This window comes from Protopterus annectens, chromosome 7.part1 (genome assembly GCF_019279795.1).
Source record: "Protopterus annectens isolate FY-2018-M chromosome 7.part1, PAN1.0, whole genome shotgun sequence".
Taxonomy (NCBI): domain Eukaryota; kingdom Metazoa; phylum Chordata; order Ceratodontiformes; family Protopteridae; genus Protopterus; species Protopterus annectens.
Genome location: NC_056740.1, coordinates 528,793,069 through 528,816,927, shown reverse-complemented (window position 1 = coordinate 528,816,927; position 23,859 = coordinate 528,793,069). Strand labels below are relative to the sequence as shown.

At 36.6% G+C, this 23,859-nt stretch overlaps 1 long non-coding RNA gene across 1 annotated transcript in view; it reads right to left on the bottom strand.

Moving 5' to 3' along the window:
* LOC122807853 overlaps positions 1–19,166 on the bottom strand; it is a 541,908-nt gene extending 522,742 nt beyond the window's left edge. The window contains exon 1 of the long non-coding RNA XR_006365727.1: positions 19,028–19,166. This is a non-coding gene — a long non-coding RNA (uncharacterized LOC122807853). The remainder of the gene's footprint in view (positions 1–19,027) is intronic.
* Between the last annotated feature and the right edge of the window lie 4,693 nt (positions 19,167–23,859).

Here is a 23,859-nt window from a genome sequence, read left to right as displayed (position 1 = left end):
TGGTAGCTCTGTTATATGAATATCGATAGTAAGATACAAGCAGTTAAAATGTCTTTAGTCCCTTTAGACTTATACACAGGTCAGGCATATTTTTATCAACCAGAGGAGAAGATGTGAATAGAAATTAATAAAAAGCTGAAGGATTTTATCTGGGAGGGGAAGACAGTAAGAGTCAAGTGGGATAAGCTCATTCTTCCAACAAAACAAGGCGGATTGGGATTTCCCAGTTCGAAGGGAGTATTTCAGAGCAACACAGTTAAGGCTCCTATACATAGCAGAAGCAGAAAACCATAATTCAAAGTGGAAAGGGGTGATGATGAAACAGGGCGGAGGCTCAAGAAACAAGGAGAGACTGGAATTTTGGATGGAGACCTTTAAGGAGAACAACAATAATTATACAGAATATTATATTCATAATGTAGTGGAACGTATTCTAAGAACTAAACCAACACAGGAATGAAGAAAAGAGATTCTGCCTATAAGGATGACTGCAATTAGGGATACAGACAATAGACAAGAGGGGGCTGGAATTTATTGGAGAAAACTCGCAAAGGAACCAAGATATTGGGAGCAAATAACTAGAGAGAGAAAGATAACAAAATGGGAAGACGCCAAAATGTATTTGGACTGCAGGTTAGAGGCTGTCTTCCCTATCAAGGATTGATATCAAGTACAGGCATAGAAAGAGAAATAGGGGGGTTCCTAAACGAAAGACCAGCACTGATGGAGCTTTTAGCTGAATCTAGAACAGAAGCTGCCATTAAAAAAGGAATAATTAGTACAGCATATAAAATATTGCATGATACCTATAAGAATCAATCAGAGGAGGTTAGACAGGATTGGGAAGACAAATTGGATACGCAATTCATAAAGAAACAATGGGAGGATATATGTACATCTCCCTGATATGCAACATTGTCTAGAACATTTAGGATCTTTGCTTGGAAGTGTTTACATATGTATTTTTATACCCCAAGTAGACTCCAAAGAATTTTCCTCAAGTAGACAGCAAATGCTGGAAGTGTGATGGGGAAGAAAGTGGTAATTAGGAACATATTTTCTAGGAGTGTAATGAGTTGGCAGACTTTAAAGATTCATTGCAGTCTACCCTGTCAGAGATACTGCGTGATCAAATTGGTGTAACTAAGGAAATGATTTTTTGAGCTACGATACAAAATCGGAATTGCCTAAACATAGTAAGGCCTTGCTGGGTCTAATTATGGTGGCTGGCAAAAAAGCAATTACTAGAAAATGGAAATCAAAGTCTACACCAACTTTACCAGAAGTAGCAAATATAGTAACAGGGACACTACAACTGGAATTGGGATCTTTAGAAAAGTGTAGGCGCAAATTACATAGGAAAATGGATATTGTGGAAACAATATATACAGAGGAGGAATGCGGTTTAAAAGAAGGCAGGACTTCAACAAGCTATGTAATGTTTGGCTGACAATGACTGGATAAATAAGTAATGTATAATATTTGCAAATGTAATTATGTCAACATGGTTTGTAATATATAACAAACTGGAATTGTGTCAATATGGTTTGTTTTCATTTACATAAATGTAGGATTGCCTATGTCACATGTAATAATTTAATAAAATTTTTTCTTGTTTAAGCCACGTAAGAACTTAAGAAACAATGCATCTTAAAAGTTTCTGCACATAACATCTACTTTTAGAAAATGTTGTGGCACCCTGTGTCAAGCTAGGTAGACAATAAAATTGGGGTACTTTGATAACTCCTTATTTATGAGGACTAAATACAACTGGGAGAATCATTTATTGAACCCCAAAATTAGTCTGTTTGCCATTTATTCTTTTTTATCAAAAGTGGCAATTAACATAGTGGAAAAAATACCTCTGTTACTCTGATACATACCAGTGAAAAGTACATGCTCCTAAATAAAGAAATCCACTCTGGTCACTGCTGGGGCAAATCAGTAGCCAATACTGGCAAGAGAACCTGTGCTCAGACTATAAACCATAGACAGAATTTTGTGGATCCAGCAACCAGTATCCAAACAGGCAGTGTGGAAATCTAATGATAAAGGGCAAAGAAGCTAATATAGCCTGTGAATATGAATGGTACTGCGACCTGTGTGGATCTTTTAATAAAGTTTGTTCAAACTGGCAGCATTCCCACTTGTTTTTTTACTCTCTGGATCATGAAAAGAAAGAAAGAAAGAAAGGAAGAAGACAATCAAGCAATGTTACTTCATGGAAAAAAATACCTATTAACATTACAGTGGATATACAAAATGTACACACCCCTGTTAAAAAAATGAGACCACAATAAATCATTTCAAAACTTTTCCCACCTTTAATGTGACCTATAACCTGTATAATTCAATCGAAAAACAAACAAATCTGTTAGGGGAAAAATATAAAAAAATAAAAAAATGTACAATATGCTGGTTGCATAAGTGTGCACACCCTTAAACCAATACTTTGTTGAAGCATCTTCTGATTTAATTACAGCATTCAGTCTTCTTGGGTAGGAGTCTATCAGCATGGCACATCTTGACTTGATAATATTTGCCACTCTTCCTTGCAAAAGCACTCCATATCTGTCAGATTGCAAGGGTATGTCTTGTGCACAGTCCTCTTCAGGTCACTCCACAGATTTTCTATTGGATTTAGGTCTGGGCTCTGGCTGGGCCATTCCAAAACTTTAATTTTCTTCTGGTGAAGCCATTCTTTTGTTGATTTGGATGTATGCTTGGGGTCATTGTCGTGCTGAAAGGTGAAATTCCTCTTCATCTTCAGCTTTCTAGCACACGCCTGAAGGTTTTGGGACAAAAGTGACTGGTGTTTGGAACTGTTCATAATTCCCTCCACCTTGACAAAAGCCCCAGTTCCAGCTGAAGAAAAGCAACCCCAAAGCATGATACTGCCACCACCATGCTTCACAGTGGGGATGGTGCTCTTTTGGTGATGCGAAGTGTTATTTTTGCACCAAACGTACCTTTTGGAATTGTGGCCAAAAAGTTCAACCTTGGCCTCATCAGACCAGAACACATTTTCCCACATGCTTTTGGGAGACTTGATGTTTTGTTTTGTAAATTTTAGCCGGGCCTGGATGTTTTTCTGTGTAATAAACGGCTTAGGTTTTGCAAACCTACCCCATAGTCCAGACATATGGAGAATATGGGAGATTGCTGTCACATGTAGTACACAACCAGTACTTGCCAGAAATTCCTGCAGCTCCTTCAGTGTTGTTGTAGGTCTCCTGGCAGCCTCCTTGACCAGTTTTCATCTTGTCTTTTCATCAATTTTGGAGTGAAGTCCAGTTCTTTGCAATGTCACTGTTGTCCCATATTTTCTCCACTTTTTGATGACTGCCTTCACTGTATTCCATGGTATATCCAATGCTGTGGAAATGTTTTGTACCCTTCTCCTGACTGATACCTTTCAACAACGAGATCCCTTTAATGCTTTGTAAGCTCTCTGCGAACAATGGCTTTTGCTGTAGCAGGCAACTGAGTAAATGTCAGGAAAAACCTACTAGGACACCTGAACTTTATTTGGGGTTAATCAAAGTCTCTTTAATTGATGGCAGGTATGTACCCAAAAAGACTGAATACTGTGATTAAATCAAAAGGTGCTTCAACAAAGTATTAGTTTAACGGTGTACACACTTATGCAACCAGCGTTTTGTACATTTTTTTTTTATATATTTTTCCCCTAACAGATTTGTTTGTTTTTCAAATGAATTGTACTGGTTATAGGTCACATTAAAGGTGGGAAATGTTTTCAAATGATTTATTGTGGTCCCATTTTTTTTATATCACAATAACCTGGCATTTAACAGGGGTGTGTAAAATGTTTATATCCACTGTACAACACTTACTGTACAATTGAAATTTGCTATGTTTCAAATAATAAATAGTTGTGAAAGAAAGACAAGTATTTACTGGCCATTTACTGCTTGCTACCATTCCAGCAAGGTACTCCTTCAATACATGTGCTTGATAATAAAAAGCATGAGCATGAGATGCCAGTATGCCTGTCTATGAATTAATTCCATGACTGCAGTACCTTTAAAATTCATCTTACTCTGAGGTACAGTGATGCTGCAGATTTGTATAAGTAGTGCGGGTCTCAAACTGGGGGCTGGAGGTAGCATCTCCTTACAAAAATGCATCAAGATGGTTTCTGCAAGTTTCAGTTTTCACTGTGTTCCTTCTAAAGTATGCTTCAGTGTTTGTACTTTTCATCATCAGTGGTGCAACAGATAGCACACTCAACTTTGGTGCTGAAAGACCAGAAGGTTTGCGGTTCTATTCCCACTCTCAGTGATTGGACTGCTGACACTGCACTGGACTTGTTACACTCAAGATTTTGTCATCCTTTGGGTGAGACATTAAACCAAGGTCCCATCTGCTTGATTTGGTGGTAACTCAAGTGGTGGTTGTTAAAGATCCCACAGCACCTATCGAAAAGAGTAGGGGTCCTTTATGTTTATACAAAAATAATCATATTTACAAACATATAAATATACAAATTTGTTTACACATATTCATTATTTCCTTTACAATCATACTAAATTTTCATTCCCATCAGACCCCCATACCTTTTTCCATAACCACCATCTCATTTTACTTAATACTGTTGCTAAAATCCATTTGACATTAAACATAATTTAATTTATTCTTTCGTTCCCTATAACCATATAACATGAAATAACTTATTTATTCTTTTAACATATTATTTACTTCTGTTCTCATAATATCCATATTTAATAATATCCATGTTTATTTTATCTACTTTTTTTATATCTTTGAAAAAAATCTTCTATAATTTGTTTTCCCCATAACGTTTTTACTCTTTTACATTTCAAAAACACATGTTCCATAGTTTCTTCATCTTGATAATGCAAACATAGTCTATCAATACAAAATTTATTAAAAGTTCAGATCTGATGAAGTCTTAACAGACTTGACGAAAGCGCTTATCTTTTAACTTTTAATAAATCTGAATTAAAGTTTTTAAGCTGGACGAGTTGTGTGACTACACTGTTTGCCATGCAATAACTTGTATTGTTTGTCTTATTTCCTTGGTTTCAAACATATTCTATCACTTTTCTTCCTCTTTAATTTCTCCAAACCTTTTGGATTTCTAATACCGTGACAGGAAAGGACCCCCATTCCTAAGTCAAAGTACGATTAAAGTTCATGAAATTAGTAATGTTTCACTCTTTGATGTCAGCCAACAGTGTTCTTCGTAGCATCCGCAATGTGCCCAGTAATGTCTCCTTCTACAACTGGTATGGGGTTATATGGATTGGTAACATACCTAAATAGAATTGTAGATTCTTTTTTGTAAGAAGCGTTGCTCCTACTACTATTGGAACTCTCTGGGTATCTGTTTTCCACATTACTCTCGTTTCTGCCTGCAGACCCTGATATTTTATGACTTTGTGTCTCTCTGTACGCAAGACACTGTAGTCACTGGGTGTAGTGATTTCAATGATCAATGCTACTTTTGTCTTCTTTTCTTGGACCACTACATCTGGTTTTCTAGCATCTATCTTTTAAACTGTTGGCAACAGGTGATCCCATGTGATATAAAGTTCATCATTTTCTATGATGCTTTTCAGCCACTTCAATACCATAATATTTGCACAATCCTCAGTGCAACAGTCTTGCCAGATTATTATGCCTTTCAGTTTACAGTCTTTTTGCCATTAGTATGTCACAACCAGCAACAAGGTGTGCAACTGTTTACAATTACAAAACCTACATTTGTCTGTTTCCCCACATATTCAATGGACTTTGTAAACCTACATGTATGTAGCCCACTATCTTGGGCTGCCAATATTAACCTTTCATCTCTTGGTTTAAATTTGCCTCTCCTTAATCATTCCGGAATTCATTCCTGATCAACATGAGGTTCTTCCAGAAGTTTTCTATACTTGCAACTATATTTATGCTTTTTCCACAACTCTTGCTTGCTTTCTCATCTGGTCCTTCACCTTATATTCTTTCTTTTGTTTTTTGGCACATTCAGTTGCTGCTTGATTTTTATATACTTCTGGTTTGATTTCCATTCCTCCTTGATGTCAATATGCTTCTGCTAAATTAAGCAGAGACGTCATCTTAGATTTATTCACCTCATGTTTCAAAACTTTCACTACATTTGGGTCTTGTGAGGTCAGCAGATATGTGTGGAGTCCCACAATTGCAGATCTAAACATGTAATCAATTTCAAGAAGGCCCATCTCTCCTTCAGAATGGGGAATATATAATCTTGGTATACAATGATTTGTATAAATCATTTGGTGAGCATGAAGCCACTGGCGATGCACAAGCCAGTGCATTTCTTCGTGCTGGTCCCAAGCCCGGATAAATGGGGAGGGATATGTCAGGAAGGGCATCTAGTGTAAAACCTCTGCCAAATAACATATGTGGACAACAATACAGATTTCCATACCAGATGGGTCGAGGCCCGGGTTAACAATGACTGCCACCAGTAATGTTAGCCAACAGGATGCTGGCGGAAATTCAGCTACTGTTGGCCAAAGGAGAAGAAGAGGGGGAAGGCATGCCCGAAAGCAGAAAGAGAGGAGGAAGGTTAGGAGTGTAGTAGTGAGTGCAGGAACTTTGAATGTTGGCAGTATGACTGGTATAGGAAGAGAGCTGGCTGATATGATGGCGAGAAGGAAGGTTGATATATTGTGTGTGCAACAGACCAGATGGAAGGGGAGTAAGGCCGGGTGTATAGGAGGTGGGTTCAAATTGTTCTACCATGGTGTGAATGGGAGGAGAAATGGGGTAGGGATTATCCTGAAGGAACAGAATGCCAAGAGTGTTTTGGAGGTGAAAAGAGTGTTGGATAGAGTGATGTTTATGAAGCTGGAAACTGATGGTGTAATGATGAATGTTGTTAGTGCATACGCTCCGCAAGTTGGGTGTGCGATGGATGAGAAAGAAAATTTTTCGAATGAGTTGGATGAAGTGGTGGCGAGTGTACCCAAGGGTGAGACTGGTGATTGGAGCGGATTTCAATGGGCATGTTGGTGAAGGGAACAGAGGGTATGAGGATGTGATGGGCAGGCATGGTATTAAGAAGAGGAATGCAGAAGGCCAGATGGTAGTGGATTTTGCAAAAAGGATGGACATGGCTGTAGTGAATACGTATTTTAAGAAGAGGGAGGAGCATAGTGTGACATACAAGAGTGGAGGAAGATGCACACAGGTGGATTATATCTTATGCAGCAGGGCCAGTCTGAAGGAGACTGGAGACTGTAAAGTGGTGACAGGAGAAAGTGTAGTTAGACAGCATAGAATGGTGGTCTGTAGGATGATGTTGGTGATCAAGAAGAGGAGGACAAGTGTCAGAGCAGTGCCAAGGATCAAATGGTGGAAATTGAAAAAGGGTGATTGTGAGGTGGAGTTCAGGGAAGAGTTAAAACAGACACTGGGGGGCAGTGAAGAATTACCGAATAGCTGGGTAACTACAGCAGAGATGGTGAAGGAGACAGCTAGAAAGGTGCTTGGTGTGACATCTGGACAGAGGAAGGAGGACAAGGAGACCTGGTGGTGGAATGAAGTACAGGAGCGCATACAGAGGAAGAGACTGGCGAAGAAGTGGGATTATCAGAGAGATGAAGAAAGTACACGGGAGTATAAGGAAATGAGGAGCATGGCAAACAGAGAGGTGGCTAAGGATAAGGAATATGGAGAGTTGTAGGACAGGCTGGACACTAAAGAGGGAGAAAAGGACCTGTACTGATTGGCTAGACATAGGGACCGAGCTGACAGAGATGTGCAGCAGGCAAAGGTGATAAAAGGATAGTGAGGGAAACGTACTCACAAGCGAGGCGTGTGTGTTGAGCAGATGGAAAGTTAGAGGATGCCTGAGGAGTGGAGAAAAAGTGCTTTGGTATCTATTTTTAAGAATAAGGGAGATGTGCAGAGTTGTAGTAACTACAGAGGGATAAAACTGATCAGTCACAGCTTGAAGTTATGGGAAAGAGTAGTGGAAGCTAGGTTAAGAAGGGAGGTGATGATTAGTGATCAGCAGTATGGTTTTATGCTGGGAAAGAGCATTACAGATGCGATGATTGCTCTGAGACTGTTGATGGAGAAATATAGGGAAGGTCAGAAGGAGTTGCATTGTGTCTTTGTGAACTTGGAGAAAGCGTATGATAGGGTGCCTAGAGAGGAGTTGTGGCACTGTATGAGGAAGTCAAGAGTGGGAGAGAAGTATGTAAGAGTGGTACAGGATATGTACAAGGGTAGTGTGACAGTGGTGAAGTCTGCAGTGGGAGTGACAAATCCGTTTAAGGTGGAGGTGGGATTACATCAAGGATCAGCTTTGAGCCCTTTCCTATTTGCAATGGTGATGGACAGACTGACAGACAAGATCAGACAGGAGGCCCCATGGACTATGATGTTTGTAGATGACATTGTGATCTGTAGTGAGAGTAGGAACCAGGTTGAGGAGACCCTGGAGAGGTGGAGATATGCTCTAGAGAGAAGAGGAATGAAGGTCAGCAGGACTAAGACAAAATATGTGTGTGAATGAGAGGGAGGATAGAGGAATGGTGAGGATGCAGGGAGTTGAGTTGGCAAAGGTGGATGAGTTTAAGTACTTGGGATCAACAGTTCAGAGTAATAGTGAGTGTGGAAGAGAGGTGAAGAAGAGAGTACAGGCAGGGTGGAATGGGTGGAGAAGAGTGGAAGAGAGGTGAAGAAGAGAGTACAGGCAGGGTGGAATGGGTGGAGAAGAGTGTCAGGAGTGATTTGTGACAAACGGGTACCAGTAAGAGTGAAAGGGAAGGTGTACAAGAGGGTAGTGAGACCAGCTATGTTGTATGGGTTGGAGATGGTGGCATTGACAAAAAGGCAGGAGTCAGAGCTGGAAGTGGCAGAGTTAAAGATGTTAAGATTTGCACTGGGTGTCACAAGGATGGACAGGATTAGGAATCAGTATATTAGAGGGTCAGCTCAGGTTGGACAGTTTGGAGACAAAGTCAGAGAGGCGAGACTGCGTTGGTTTGGACATGTGCTGAGGAGGGATGATGGGTATATTGGGAAAAGGATGCTAAGGATGGAGCTGCCAGGTAAGAGGAAAGCCTAAGATAAGGTTTATGGACGTGGTGAGAGAGGACATGCAGGCTGTTGGTATGACAGAGCAATATACAGAGGACAGGAAGAAATGGAAATAGATGATCCGCTGTGGCGACTCCTAACGGGAACAGCCGAAAGAGAAGAAGATTTGGTGAGCATGAAGCATCCTTCTTGTTTTCCCATCTAATCTAGCCAACATGTTTTGGGGTCAATCACTCCAAAACTGTAAGTTAGGAGAGGAACAGCAAATTGGTTTATAGCTTGGATTTTGTTCCTAGAGGTCAACTCTGTTTTCAGAATTAATTTAAGTCTTCTAAAGTATTCCTTAATAAGTTTTATTCACATTTGTTCATGTTTATTGTTGATCCTTCATCAATTTCCAAATATTTATACACTCCCTCTTGCTCCAGTTCTTTTATATCACATTCTTGCCCAAACTGAGGTTTTCCTGGTGCTGCAGTTTTCCTGCTTTAAAGGTTGCTTTTGCACACTTATCAAGACAAAATGACATTCTTATATCATTTGAAATAGTTTTGACAACCTGCAGCTCTGCTTTCAGTTCATCTGATGAGCTATACCGTTTTAAATCATTGACAAAGAGAAGGTGAGAAGTCTTTACACTTTGTTGTTTTCTAGGGGCCAAATAATGGCCATGGCCTAAGCTGTTACGTAAACAGCTTAATGGGTTACTGGCAAGGCAGAATAGCAACGGTGACAGAGAGTCACTCTGGAATATCCCCTTTGAATTTTTATCCCTTGGATAATAATCTGTCCTTTACCATGGCTTAATTGCAAAGTGGTCTGCCACTGTTTCATGGTCACTGTAATGTAATCGATCAGTGTAGGGTGTATCTTATACATTTTTAAGCACTCTTTTATTCATGAATGTGGGATACTATCAAATGCTGTTTTTATAGTCAATCCATGCCATACTTAAATTCTTCCCCTTTTTACAGTTCCCCAGTATGACTTTATTTAACAACAAATGATCCTTTGTTCCATATGTCTTTTTTATTGCCCTTTTGTTCTACTGCCACAATTGAGTTTTCTTCTAAATGACTATAAACTCTGTCAGCATCAATTCCACTGTAGAGTTTATACATCATCAGAAGGCAAGTTATTGGTCTATAATTTTTAGGGTAGCTTCCAGGTTCATGTTTAAGTAGAAGCATTGTTTTTTTGCCTGTTGTTAGCTAGGTTGGTGTCTGCTCAGGATGCGCATATAAATAGTTCTTACTCATGGCTAAATCTTCATGCAAAGATGTTAATACTTTTAACCAAAAGTTAGGTACTGCATCTGGGCCTGGGGTTTTCCAGTTAGATACTTTTCTTAACTTTGTTTCAATCTCTCTGGCTGTTACTTCATCCCATTTCATATCCTGCATTTTTAAACTTCTTATTCGTTCTTTTACTTCTTCAGTCCATTTACTGTCTAGGTTATGTTCCACAGTATCTTCATAGATATGTCTCCAAAATGTATCTATTTCCTCTTTTTTGGGGGTCTTAATTCCTTTTACCTTGTTTCCCAACTCTCTATAAAACTTTTTTGGGTCATCAGTAAATTGCTTATTTTGTACTTTTCCTTTATATTTAACTGTGTATCTTCTAAGTTTTTCTGCCTGTGCTGAAATTTTTAATTTATTTGCTACCGTGCATGCTAGATCCTGGTCTGTTCTAATACTGTGCATTGTTTTTAACACATCTATCTTTCTTAGTATTGTTGCTGCTCTATTCCCTCTTCTTCAGTCTTCTAACAGTGACACTTCCTGTATTGCTTTATAGTTTTCTCTATTCGATACATCCATGATAGTATTCGATTTCTCCCCTTCCTTTCCCTCACTACCATGTGTTCTTGCAGTAGACCTTTATCAGTTATTAATTTAGCAGCAAAGTAATATATCCTGTTTACTTCTGTTATATCGCATGGATCTCTACAGACAGTCCTAATTACTGCATTCATTTGTTTTATCAGACTTCTGACTTGTTGGGTTTTATTGACCTTCTGCAGTCTATTTCTCTCATTGATCTTAATATATCTATCCATGTCTATTAAATCAAGCAACTCTTCTCTCGGCTCATTTTCCTTCTTTTCTTCCTATATGGCATACTTCCTTTCTACTGGAAATTCATCTATTACCAGTCTCCACAAAAAAAAAAAAAAAAAAAAAATCTTGACATTCTACTTTCTGATTACACTATTTGCTTCTCATTTTTATAGCTTTAATATTTCCATCTGTTAGATTTTCCCCATGTTTACACAGTAATGTTTTATCATTACATTCATATACCATACTATTCTATATTTTTCTATATCATCAATTTTTATTCTCCACAAAAATATGTTTTTATTGGTAACATGTTATTTCGCCATTTATACACTCTTTCTCTTTTACCATAACCCAAAATGTATCATATTTATACACTTTTACTACTAATCTGTCATATTTTCATTTATTCACTTTAACACTGGGGTAATTAACCGTAAACCTCCTTCTTTATTTACAAACTCCTCTTTTTACTGGGTTTAATCTAGAACCCCTATAAATGAAAAAAGGTATCTGTAATAATTAATTTTCAAATACTGTTGGCAGTATAAATATACTTGCCAAGTATGCTATTTTTCCCATCAGTATTGCATTTAACAAATAAGCTTTTTTTCTGAATGATAATTTATATGTTCTCCAGAAAATAAGGTTTGTTTTATTTTTTTCTATTGTTTTTCCCACTGAATTCTACAGACATATTTTTTCCCAAATGTTACACCAACACAGAAATATCATTCATTGTAAAATATATGCCCCTATCTTTACTACATCACCTAAACCTCTACTCTTCTCTTTATTTAAAGCCATCCATATCATCTATAGGCACGCATTTGTGTAAATTATTACTTCTTTTATCTAAATTTTGTTTTTTGCATTTCTTATAATACCATCTGCATATGTTAACAGACCAGGAATTCTTAACCTATAAAGGTATTGTACACCCACAACCTTCATTTTGTAATTTATTTCATATACTATTACATTCATAATTAATTCAAAGAGCATATAGCTCATTGGACATCCTTGTCTTACACCACTCTTCATATGACCTCTTGGCTTAACCAAACATTTACAAATAAATTTAATTTATTATTACTATACATTGACATACATAACTTCCTAGCTTTCTCACTTATATTCTTTTATTATTACCCATAAGATGTCCAACTGTGCCAAATGCCTTATTGAGGTCTTCTATCATGATTTTCGCTTCTTCTTTTCTGTTTATAATAGCATCCACAATTGCTCTATCATTAATAATTCTTGACAACCCTTCCCCTTTATACTATATATGGTATCTTCCATATTTTCCATTTTTAGTTTCAAATCTTTTTTTGTATTATTTTCATAAAGATTTTATAATTATCATTAAATACCATCTGTCTCCATTTTTTTTATCGCCTTTTATATTCAATCTTCAAAATGAATTTAAGTATTCCACTACATAAATCTTTGTACATAAAACCTTCATTTAACCATTCACTCAAAAGAATACTTTTTCAGCAAATCCCTTAAATTTTTATACATTTCATACCCTATTCCATCTGGGCCTGCAGACAAATCTATATTTACTTGTCCTAATACTTGCTAAAGAAACCTCCTTTTTCCAAGTCTTTATTCTCTTTTTCTGTTAACTTTTTTTACTTTCCTTGTTGTTTTCACTACTTAATTTTTTTCTTTAAATATTTCTTGTACATAGTGTACTACACTATTCATAATATTTTCCTGACTTCTTTCCATTTCTCCTTTTACATTTTTTATTTTTCTCATTACACAACCATCTTCCTTTACTAAGCTGCTTAAATAATACTTCTCTTTTTTCCTTGTAAAAAATATCTTTGCCCACATAAAATTCTTGTATTTTTTTCTTGATTTCTTTCATATAATTATATTTTTTGTCAAAATACTTTCTATCATGTCTGAAATCTTCCAATGCATCAAGTTATTTTATATTTTTCTTTTTCTGTTTTACTCGCATCATATTGCCACTGTAAAAATATTTTTTCTTAAATATCATCCACCATTCAGACCAATCTTTATAAAATGTTCTCAAAGTAATATGATCTTTCTAGAACTGTATTACGAATCTCTTTCCTTCTTCATTCCATGCTTTCTTATTTATTCTTTTTATTCCTTTGCCTATCTTTATACATTCCTTGTTTTCCTTTATCTCTATGCATACAAGATGATCAGAAAATTCTGTTTCAACTACTTTCCCTTCACCTATAACTACACTTTCTGATAATACTATAAAATAATCTATTTTAGTTCTATATACTCCTTTTGTAAGTCCATGAATTTTTGTCCCAAAGTTTTAATTTACCACACCTTATAACATCTAACATTTTTCTTATGTCATTTCCTTTCTTTTCACGCTTGCCTTTTAAATCACAATTAAAATCTCCTATTATTATAATATTCATATTTATCACTACATAGTCTAAAATCTGATACGTTTTCCTTTTCTTTACAACTACTATAAGAATATAATATTATAAATCTATATACTTGGTCTTTCCAATTTAAATCTAAATCTACAATGGCTAATCTTCTAATTTTTGCTAAAGTTACATTTAATATCTTTACTGCATTTCTGGTGGAGCAGCGGTTAGCGTTGTCACCTCACAGCAAGAGGTTCTTCGGTTCGATTCTCGTCTGGAGTGCCTTCTGTGCGGAGTCTGTATGTCAAGTGAATTTAAAGACATGGAGGTAGGTGCATGCGTGTGTGGGTGTGCCTTCTTTGAAGGCTGGGTGCCGGGCGGGCAACTCAACACTGTAAAGATTCACTGCCAATCAATAGCGGACCGGAGTTCTGCTGTGGCGAGCCCTAACCGGGAAAATCCGAAAGACAGTTACTGCATTTCTACAGAATACAGCTACGCCAGAACATTTCTCATTTCCCAATTTCCAGATTATCTTTCCTCCCAGTAGTTTCTTTGTTTGTATTCATTCATTTGTTAACAATCTTGTGTCTTCTAATTATCACCTACATCACATGTATTACACCACTCCAAAATTCCTATTCATCTTGCTATATTCTTAATACTATTCAAATTTACAGAAAGCACTCTAAATTTTTCATTTCCCTTTTCCTGAGATTCATGGTTTTATAAGTTCATAAGCTAATTACTGGGCTAGCTTTCTTAATAGGCCATTCTAAGCCAAACCAATTTCCTTCCTAAAGGTGAGAATCAAACACTGTACCTTGTGTCTGTGAGTCAAACACCTTAACCATTACACCAAGCCCCAGTCTATAGCTATATATGCACTTTTTCATCTAATTCATTTCTTTTTTTTTGTACTTATCCCTTTAATTTTTTCTGTCTTTTACCATTTTACCAACATAATTCTTTTTTTCCTTTTACTACCTCCCAGTTTATGTCCTCTTCATCACTTATTTCAGAACCTTTTTCTATGTCCTCTTTATTATTTTCTTGACATCTAATTTTTCTTTTATTTCTACTTCTTCTTCCCTTTCTTCATTTCTTCTTTTCCTTTAGTCTTATTTTTCATTTTTGCAATCCATCAATAAATGTCTAGTTGAGTTACATTTATAACATTCACATTGTTTGCATCATGTCCCATTTCCCCACAAACATAACATTTTCTTTTATCACAGTGATTTGTCCCCGGTATTTTAGGATACTCATATTCCCCTCCACATTTATCATGCATGGCATATGTATAAGTTTTTCTCTTTCAATTTTTAACACAATATTACAGCCCCAGTCACCAGTCCATAAACCCCTTTGTCATAAACTTTTGCAATGTCCACTACTTCTTTGCATAAAGCTTTGAAATGTCCTTTCAAATTCTCTTTTGTACCTCTGTTTGAAACTATACTATGAATCTTTTTTGTTTCCCAGTTAAATGCTTTTATCACATAAAGATTCCATGAGTTACAGTCTTTCATCTTTTTCATATTCTCCAAGAAAACTTTCCATTGGAAAAAAAAACTGTCTCAAATATAATGTCACAAAATGTTTCTTTGTTAATAAGAATAAATGGCTCTGAACTCATGTGTTTTTACACCTAAAGGAGCTATTAAATTGTTTCACGCTTCACACCTGCCCATTTCTTTGTCTTCCTTTCTCTGAATCCTTACCATGTGCTTTCATTTTCTTCTTCTTTCATTTCTGTTATTTCACTTTTGCCTTCTTTTACTTTCTCTGCATATGCTTTCTTTTCCATCTCACTACTACTCTTCAGGATTGTTTCTGCATCCATCTTTTGTATTTTCTCTATAATGTACCCCCAGGAAAGATCTCCTTCATTTTCTGGCTCACTCTGCACCACCATTTTTTTAAGTAAATCATTCTGCAACCCTCCTGACTGGACAGTTACAATTATACAGCCATCATTTGCTGACTCGTCTCCATCAAACAGGTTTCTTTGAAACATTTCCTCAGAATCCTGTACACATTCTCTGGTCTTGATATTTGCTTTCTCCTTCATTTCTTTCATCACTCTATCATCTCCTTCTCTCCCCATCTGCCTTCCTGTTTCTCTGGGCCACCTCTGTGCCAGGAACAGAAACAGGAAGTGCTCCTCCAACATGGGTCACACTTACAACAATGACGAGTAGGAGGAAGTTCCCTGATGCCCTCGATAAATTTCTCCTATTAGTATAATTCCACCTTAGGTGTCCCCTGAAGAAGGACTACTAGCTTACTGTGACTAACCTAGTCAAAAAGAACAGATAAAAAATAAATAAATTACAAAATAAAATTGTCAAATGTGTGATGACTGTTAGTCATGCAGCCTGGTGGTGTACGTCCTGCTCATTCAAAATGCAGTTCCAACTGAATCAGTAGTTGCAGGCATTTCTATTTTTTTTCTTTTATTCAAATATGACTTGCTATTTCTTACTGACTTAGAAAATAAACATATTACAGTAATAGTAATCTACCATGTGATATAATTTAATTGTTTTAACATGAGTCGAGTATGAGCTTTACTATATGTATTCACTGCTTCATCTCTACCCTAAAGCAACAAATGAATGAATCGATTTAAGTACAAATACAGTAGTTGTGGGTGCCACTGTGTGTATAGGTGGTTGCAATAACTTCGCAGACTGACACAGTATCTAAGGTTTCTCATGCATTTTGCTGGGAAGAGAGGAGATATAAATGTTGTTTTGAGGCAGAGAGTGAGGAAAGAATAACTACTTTCATACAATGTACCTACGATAATTCTAACTTAATTATTTCAAGAAAGTTGAAGTTACAAGATGACTGGGGAAAAAACAACAGATGTATTACATAAATTAATATTTATATCACTCTGCAGTTCCTTCAAAGGAAGCCAATCGGTAATTCAACTGGTGAACAGCAATTATTCTACTCGTGTAAAAATTCTTAGTTATGAGCTGCACATTCAGTCCAATGTTCTGATCAATCACCAATACAGCACCTATACAGACAATTATATATTGGTCTCTAATCATAATCAGTTTATGTATTTATGCAACGGATGACAAGAAAATCATCTTTACAGCTTAGCTCAAAAGGCAAATTCTTTGACATCTAGTTCATGAACATATAAATTAGCTATGACTGGAGACATGATCATAATGCTTTCTAATACATGCAGTTTTATTTATTCAGAATTATTACTTGTCAGCAGGTTGTGGAAGGTGCAGTGGAGATGACAGATGTCCATGCAGTGTTACTAATGCTGTTTACAGGGATTTTAGGTTACACCCTGAAGATCTCAGACATGCTGGGTCATGTCACATAAGTGGGTATGCAGTAGTAATGCAAAGAAGCCACTCACTTATGCAGTGACACACTTTTCTGTGTTTGCACAACTAATAATCATCAGCTTTCGCTTTGTCATGATTCCACCCTCACTACTGGAAAATGTGCCTTGCATATTCTCTCAGCATGTCCCCACACCCTCCTCCTGACCTCTTTGAAGAAGCAAGCATTACATAATCATTCCAGCCCCCATCACAGGACTTCATCCCTCTATACTATGGTGTACATTGAATTTCAGCTGCAACTTATGTATAACAGCTTATGTGGCTGTGTTTTTAAAGACAGCAGTTGATCTCCAATGCAATTAACTTTTGTATGGGGCACAGCAAGGTTTATATGTTACCATATAAAGATTATAGCAAAGTTCCAAATATGAATCTCATTATTATATGGTGCATTTTTTGTTATTATTTCTAAAGTGTAATTAAGCAGCTCCAAGTATTATAAACACATTAACAATTTTTATATGTTTAATCTCTGCTGTTAATATTACATCTTACAGTAAACACTCTATACTTTCTTCCTGACTGTGATAGCTTCCTCTCATGCAAGTCACAGTATCTATTTATTCCAACTCCTGGGATTCCTCACCCCTTAGTATCTCATATTTTCCCCAAATACTTCACTTACCTGTCACCTATAAATCTTATATTTTCTAATACTAGCAGTTGTCTACAACTGACAACATATAGTTAATGCAAACATGTTTGATATTTATGATTTAGCATTTAACCACATTCTATTACACCCACCTCTCAAATGATATGCTATAGCACTATTTATGACTTTTGTCATCAGATTTAGATTTACTCCTCTTAGATTCACTGGTTTCTTTCTGAAGTTAGGGGGTTTACGAGTACAGAAATGATTAAAATGGCTAACCTCATCAGGCAACATCTCAAGCAAAGTTGGCAGTGCCATGATTGCTCCCCAGGCTAGTGAAAGCGGATAACATATGCATACTAAATCTAGAGCAATTGATAATAGTTTTTCAATCTTACTCACAAACACTGGCTAATCTACAATGTATGTACTGTACCTGTGTACTATGTATGTATTCTACCTACATTCCAAAGTTCAGCTGTACACCACAAATCTATTACTTACCTTTATTTTTAAAATTAATATCTTTTTTGATTGTTCTCTCCACTGTAACTGTTTGTGCCGCATACCACTGTAAAAACATGTCTCTTGTAATTTGTGTGTATACTGATTATGTCTAAATAACTAAATGTGTAATTTTTCTTTGTGGAGCTTTCCTCCCCGGGCCTCTGCTGAAAAAGGGCCTTTTCGGCTCAGTCAGACACCCCCAGTTAACAAATGTAAAATAAATAAAAAAAATAAAATAAAAACTAGACCTGTGCTGATATTCTTTTTCTCTAACTGTAAGAGGTCTAGTATCTGAAGACCTTGTGCTCTGAAGACTAAGAAGGTGCTCCTTTTTACGACCCTCTGTTAATATCTCTGCAAAACTTAAATATTTGTTGCTTCGACGTTAAGACGTCATGTATAATACTAATTTGCATAGCTAATTGTCTTTCTATATTGCAACATTTTAATGCATGCATCTGTGAGTTTGCATCTGGTTAACAAAACAATAAATACCCACTATTTGCATAGAATATGTTTTCTACCAGCAAAGTTTTTCTATATGTGTCCTCTTTACACTGATCTGCCTTGCTGCTTTGTCAAGTTGTCTACTTATTTAGATTCTCTGAGAAGACTACTCCCATGTAACCCCCCCCCCCCCAAACGTTTACTGCAGTACTGCTTTTGTTTTAGTTCAACAACTTAAGATTTTCGGTTCAACTCATGTCACACAGGGATGCAGTATTGAATGGAAAAGTTAAACTTTATTTTTGATCTTGCTGATTAATAATAAAACAGCAAACACATGTGTACCGTTTGTCACACAGACTGGGAAAAATGAGAAGTAATTATTATTATTTTCTTGGGGACAATTATCAAGCCGAATTACTGTCTGTTTAAAAGTTAAAAACTTAAAGTTATGACTTTGACTATGTATGTGTGTGGTGTTGGAGGGGAGTTGAGTACTCGCCCCACTAATAAAATACAAATAAATTCTACTTTGTAGTTTACTGTACATACTTTTTACTTACTAAGCATTAACACTAATATTACCTCTTCAATAGAAAGACCCAACACTTGGTGAGTAGCAGCAGCCATACTCCGTTCTTTATAAGTGTATGTCCAAAAAGTGTACACGACTACTTAATTCAGTACTATCAAGTTTACAATAGACCCAAAGTAACCACTGTCACTCGCGTCACCTATCGAAGTACTGAAGTGAATCCTAGTTAGTCAGAGAAAAGATATGCGTGGACTGCACGACTGCCTCTCTGGGCATGCCTACATAAACCAGATCACGCTTTTCTTCCTCGTCATTTGACCCGCTTCCAATCGGTGCTTTCAAGCTCAGCTGCCTTAGCCTGGAGGTCTCTATCTAACAGCTTCCGCCTTTGATACTTCCTCCTTGGGAAATTCAGTCTGTGGTTGGGGAACCAGTATGTTAATTGAATGCGCCTTTCGTTTGTAGTCGCCTAGTTCTCATTTTTATAAATCTTTAGTTTCATTTCTTTTTGATTTTTTTTATCTTAATACTGTACTTGCAGCAACAAACAAAAAGTAAGCTAAGTAACATGTAGTGTGTCAAATGATATGTCACGCAGATCTCTGTAAAGAAGAATGCACGGAGTTAGATTAGAAAATGTCTATGACTAACATAATAATAGAAAGAATCACGATCCAAGAAATACAAACTAATATTTTAAAATGTCCCTGATTATTTCTCCCTGATTGTGTGTGCGTGTGTGAATTCTTCTTATACATGGAAGTCACAGTGACAAGGGGTTGCCGGGAGTACACATTTATTTCAGTTCGATATTGGGTAAAGTCGACAGACCCCTTTTCTGCCGCGACTCGGGCACAATTGTGCATTGCAAAGCAAACAGGTGCACAAATATCAACATAGCTGCAGTTACGTAAAACTACAGCAGCACAGATGAAGCGCCTGTTTAGAAAGACACAAAAGCTATTATCTGTGTTTTAGCTTTGCTTGTATGGTTTTATTTTCCTTCTTTGAATAAAATCCATGATTTTATACAGCAACTGCCGTGGTTGACTGGTTGGATTTACTTATGTTTTTAGCTTTCGTATTTAACCAGTCTTAATCCGAGTTCACAACATTTTTCTCTACAATGCAGTCCTCTCCGCTAAGCAAGATGTTTAGACAAGAAGTCTTTCTGTTGTTATTGTAGTGTTCTATGGGGATCCAGGAAGCCCCAGCTCTGCTTACTAAATGATTGGCTCCTCTTCCCAATGCAGAGACTGTCCAGCACATGACATGCTGTTTGAACCTTGGTTACTACATCACTGTCAGGAATAAAACAACTTCCTCAAAGGTACTAAATGTGGGTAGGTTAATAATTAAGACAGGATTCCAGGTTAGTATTAATAGTTGTTTTTTTTTAGAAAGAGGCAAAATCTATCATAAAAGTCATATGCCCCATGTCTCCACTCCTGCCTCAGTCCTTTTTTTAAACACCTTTATTGAATTATTATTTGTGACGTGGACAAACTTACATTTTTATAAAAGTAATCAAACCATATTAATAAGTTCACATTTACAAATATTATGCAATTGCATATATTGTTCTATACAATATAATCAATCCAATATTACATACATTGTTCAATTCCTGCCTTCTGTTAAGCCTCAGTCCTCCTCCAAAACATTTTTTTCTGCAGATACTGTTTCTAAAATTTCCATTTTTTTCAATGTAATTTAATCCTATCCTTTTCTAAAGATTCCACTTCCTGTTTTTCTATCTCTGTTACAATATTCACTACTTCAAATATGGTTGATTTAGACTTAGATTTCCATTTCCTAGTAATTGCTTTTTTGTTAGCCACCAGAATTAAACTTAATAAGGCCTTACAACATCTACACAGTTTAGATTCTGTATCCCAGCTCAAAAAAAAAATCCTTAGTTATGCTCATTTGCTCATCCAGCGTTCCTTAAAAAAGTACTCTAGGGAATTTTTAAAGTCTGCCATTTCATTACACTCTGAAAACAAAAGCTTCCAGGTACCTCTTTCTTCCCCATTATACCTCCAACATTTGCCATCTATGTGGGGGGAAAATTCTCGGCATCTGCTTGGGGTATAAAAGTACTTATGCAAACTCTTCAAGGCAAAAATTCTAAATCTTCTAGACTTTGTTGCATATTTGGGAGCCATCCATATATTCTCCTATTGTTTCTTTGTGTATTTCTTATCTAGTCTCTCTTCTCAGTCTTTTCTGTCCTCCTGATTTATTCATATAGTTACTGTGCAATATTTTGTATTCCCTACTAATTATCCATATTTAACAGCAACTTCTGTTCCAGATTCCATTAAAAACCGTACAGGTCTTTCATTTAGTATTCCCTTATCTCTTTCTCTGTCTTATTTCTCATATCAATCCCTGATAGGGATGGTAATCATCAACCTGCAATCTCAGTGTCTACTTGGCCTCTTCCCATTCTATTACCGTTCTCATTCTAATTATTTGTTCTCAATACATTGATTCTATTTCTAGCTTTCTCTAGTAAATTCTAGCCCCCTCTTGCCTATTCTGTGTACCCCTAATTGCAGTCATCCCTATCAGCAGAATCCCCTTTCTCCATTCCCATATTGACTTAGTTCTTAGTATATTTTCTGCTACTTTATGACTGTAATATTCTCCATGACTGTTATTCTCCTTAAGGATCTGTGTACAAAATTCAATTTTTCCTTATTTTTTGAATTATGTCCTGTTTTATCATCATCCCTTTCCACTTTGAAGTGTAGCTTTCTATGATGTTTGAATTGTTAATGAATACAAATAAACGAGAGATTCTTTAAAAATAAAATTAGACATAACCATAGCTCTCAAGCAATTCAGGGACAAATCTCAACAAAATCAGGGAAAAATCCAGAAATAATCAAGGACAGCTGTAAACTATTAGCACTATTAACTTGAGGCATTGACAGAATAAGAGAATGTGAATTAATATACATTTTTTGAACTAAAAGAAGTCTATAACTCTAATTACTATAATTATTTATTAAGTGCAATTCACCACCTTTTCTCCAATAGTCACCAGTTTAAGAGGGACTATAAGGGACAGAAACTAAAATGTGAATCAAAATCAGAGACATTTGAGAGATATGGACATAACATGGTTACTAGAAAGAAGTTCAGAATGTGCAGAAGGAAACAACATTAAATTAATAATAACACTGAACCAGAGAACGAAAATAAAAAAAGGAGATTAGGTGATTCAACAGTGGTCACTGAGACTTAATTATTTCCTTTACACAAGCAGTATAGGTTCTCCAGGAAATTATAGTGATCAGATTCAATTGATCACGATCTCCATGGTGCAGAGGGTTAAAGTCCTGTCTGCAACCTAATCACTTGATGGATTAGCAGTCTCTCTGCACCGGAAGATCTGGCTGGGGGGGGGGGGGGTAACAAAAAGTTAGATTGATATTGTGTGATGCCTACCATGGGGACACATGCCGGGGAAAAGCATCTTCTTGGCAGCCTGCCTGGCAGCCCTTTCCCATCTTGGCTCTCACCTCAGCACCAGTCTTATAAAGGAATGGGTACTGCATAGTAAACATCCACTAGAGAGTGTGAGTCTCCTCCCAACAGACAAGTGGCAAAAGCAGCAGGGTGTGTATGGGAGCAAATAAGTGACAGAGCTAATAAAAAAACTTGATGGTCATCAGGCACAGACAGCAAAACATTTCAAAAAAATTCCATTTAGTAACCACATTCCATCATGCATTATTAACCATGTAAAAATATATACATTTTTAAAGTTTCAATGAGCATACTGTTTATTTAATGACAAGAAAAACATTTTTCTTGTTATTTAATAAACAATATACCCATTGAAACTTTTATTCCAGCTAAACAACTATACAGATGTGAGGAAAAGTACTACACTAGTATCCTGAAAAGGAGAGCTATGAGCTATTAAATGAATTGCTTCCTGTAGTCCAAGGTTTGATTCTCTCAGCTTCTATTTGCCTACACTGCTGCTGGGCTAAATCTGAAAAAGATCCACAGGGATCAGTGCTGTACCTCGGTTAACGAGTAGAAATAAACAAATAAATAAATAATTTGTTTTTGTTGAGTGAGATAGTCCAACTAAGCAGAGCCCATTTTCAATGGAAGACCAAGCAGAAAAACTCAGACCAGCTTTACTAACAAGATGATTTAATATGCATACAAAGATACAGAATTAGAACAACAGATGCACTTGCAATACTTCAGGATTGCATGTACACAGTCAAAATTTCATTTCTATAAGCAATGGACCCGATGAAGGTTTAAACATTGTATGTAGAGGACAGAAAGAGGAGAGAGAGAGAGGCAGAGTGGACAGGAAAGTGCAGTGTAGTCAGCCAGAGAAAAGTAGGACAAAGAAAAAGTATAGAGTGATGTAGCCAGATGGAGGTTTAGTTAGTAGTGAAAAGTGGGAGGAAAAAAAGAGTCATGTGAAGTATAAACAGTTAGATGTACAATGGGAGGCAGAAAGCAGAGTGGTAGGGAGGAAGTACGGGGGAGAGGAGAGATAATAGACTCAGTAAGAAGAGTGTATAAGGGAAGACAGAACTAAAGCCAGAACTTTACCCTTCCCTGAATTCATTTCTAGCCTCACTCATAACTGCCTTTCCTAGTGCACCTGCCCTATTTTAGTCTTCAGACTCTTACATATTAATGTTTTTTATTTTTTGCCCTGCTTTTAGCTGCTAGTAATACCTCTCTCTCCCCCTCCAAAGCCCCTCTCTATTGTAGCTTATTTTAACCATACAGCACTGCGTTTACTTCAAGTAAATCTACTTGTGTAGCCTGATGCCAGTGTCCTTTTGTAAGCTTATTTTATTTCTTTTTATTTTATTTCTGGTGACTATACCTT